Genomic DNA, 2,731 nt, shown 5'->3' on the forward strand with positions numbered 1-2,731 from the left:
AGATTGGGAATAGCCTCTGGGCATCTTTATTTCTTTCCTCTGTGAGCTTTAGCCAGGTGGGAGGGTAGACAGACAATTCTTCCAGCAAGGAAGTGGGCATAGGAAGTTAAGCAGATGGTTTATTTTAGCTGCTAAGGGAGCTAGCCAAGGCAAGAGACTGGAGTTAAAAATTAAACACCCCCATTCTCAAGGGCAGAATTATCCCAAAGTTCATGGTTGTCTCCCAACAAAAGAATCAAGATGGCTTTTTATGTGTCTGTCAGTTGTGACCTTGCCCTGGCTCTTCCAGATGGAGTCACTGATGTTCTATATAGCAGGCTCAGCCAGTCCCCATCCCACCCCCTGTCTAGTCCCGGGGCCAAACCAGAAAAGGGCAAGTCTTGGCCTGTCCAGGAGGCTGGCTGTAATTAAAGAGTGAGGGCATCATGGCCAGGGCTGGAAGCAAATGCAGCAGACACCTTTTCCAAGAATGGCAGACACTGTTTTAAATTAAGTGAGTATATGCAGGGTCAAAAGTCAAGTTTGGATGTGCATCCATGTGAAGGCGTTAAGCCTGAAAAGGCAGTTCAAATGCATTTCCCAAAGATGGAAGAGAAATAGGTATACAGAGTTGGATCTATCAGGCATGTAGAGACAGGGAAAACAAATGGATAAATAAGAGAAGTCTGGTACATTCTTGAGTCAAGGGCTATTGCCTATTACCTTGGCTGGTACTTCAAGCCAAGAGTACCAGGTGGTCAGCTATTTTCAAAGGAATACAAGCAGAAGGAAGAGAACAGGACCCAGGTGACCATCTGGTGGGACCTGAAATTAGTCCTGTTACCATGGATCTGCTCTCTGGTTTGCCTACCAAGAGCATGGGCACACATCTGGACTCTGAGGTCTAGCCTTTTCTGGTCTTCATCATCTTGGCCATGCCTTCTGCTTCTATTCTCTTAGAAATGGACCCTATTCTGGATTCCAGAACCCTTGGCTGGAGCTCCGATGATTCCCTTCCTACATCTTCCAGGGGATGGCCCTAATGACTCTGTTGCTTGAGTCTTCTCTTCATGACATCTGTTTTAAGTGGACCGATGTCCCAAAAGTGTGTTGTCACAGACATGACTTTGCTTTCCTTAAGACTCTAATTTCTGATTTCCACCTGCAAGATTAGACTTGCTAGGACATTGGCCCTTGATCAAATGGTGACTTTGTGCACACTATGTATTGGACAAATGAAGGTCCTCGAAGGAGCCAATGTTATAGCCCATTAGCTTCCCAGCTCCCTTCTACTGCTGCTAGCTTCCTCCTTCTCTCTTCTGTAGAAGGTGGTTGATGTCTCAGCCTGCCTTGTACTTGAAACTGCCCCAGTTAGGACAGTGTCTCCCGTATGTTCCCAGTGGTTCCAGTATGGAAAACATAGATAACTTAATTCCCATCCACAGAGAATCTTAGAATAATCCCACAAAGGAAAGCGCTCTTAAATCATGTAGGAAAAGTACTTTGTAAATTGAAAAAGTCTATGTAACTGTTAATATAATTAACCATGGAGAAAAGAAGACTAATATTCATGAAAGAAACACACCATATACATGATCTCATTTAACTTAATTCTTACAAAAACACTAGAAAGTAGTTATTGTTACCCTTGTTTACAGACAAAGCCATTAGGACTTAGAAAGGCTAAGTAACTTTTCAGGTCACTCAGTTCATGAATGTAGGTCTGCAATTTTAACCCAGATCTGTCCATTTCTAAAACCCATACTGTTTTTCCATGCAGGGCTGCACTATGTAGCCACTAGCATTGCATAGAGTTAAAAAGAGACAATTTATAGGTCAAAGATGTGTACTAAGATACTAATTGTGTGGTAATGACAAATTGCAAATGTGGTTTGGGATAAGCAAAATTGAGAGGATTGAGTATCTTCATGGGTGTCTTCGAGGGGGTGAGCTTTGAAAACTGGCAGGATTTAGATAAGAGGAAGGCTATTTCTGGGAAGGGGGTCAGCAGGGGTGAGCCCCAAGGGTGGAACTGGTGTTGAGGAGGCCTGTGACATCATTCTGGGTGAATTGGGTGGGACAGACAAGCAGAGGAATATCAAAATCCAGGCCAAAGAGTTAGGCATCATGGGGCGGGAAAAAGGGAGCCAGAATCACATGGAGACTCTAACTCAAAGCAGCCTCAGTCATTATGTTTCTTTTTACTCACAGCCAAGAGAGAAGACTGCAGCCAGCTGGTGGCCCATCTCAAAACTTTCTCCTACCACATTCATTCTGGTGAATCACTCATGAAATTAAGGTATGGGCTGTGTGTATGATGATAAGGGTGTGAACGGGATAATGTTACAAATCCAATATTCTGCTCACCAAGTCTCTGAAATTGGTGGTCACCTTCCAAACCAGACTTTGAGTAGAGTTCTGCTCACTCATTTTTTACCCACAACTACAATTTCTCCTTGACAAACATTCTTTATCTGTTCTTACCTTCTATTCCTCATCAGCAAAAAAAGTGACTGTAAAAATGACTGCACCATGGAGAAGATTAAGGAAAGAAAGTGAAGGAAGACAGGACTGGTCCCAAGAGACAAGGTTCTGGGTGTGGCCTTCCTGCCATGGTGGCATCGATTTACTTGTAATATGTAAGTCCAACCAAATAGAATCATATTTCTTATTCAGAAAGAATGTTTGAGAGTTCTAGTTATTTACTAAAGGAACAGTCCTACTGTGGGCAAGATGTGGTACCTTTAGTTCT

The sequence above is a fragment of the Panthera uncia genome, chromosome C2, assembly GCF_023721935.1.
Source record: "Panthera uncia isolate 11264 chromosome C2, Puncia_PCG_1.0, whole genome shotgun sequence".
Lineage (NCBI taxonomy): Eukaryota > Metazoa > Chordata > Mammalia > Carnivora > Felidae > Panthera > Panthera uncia.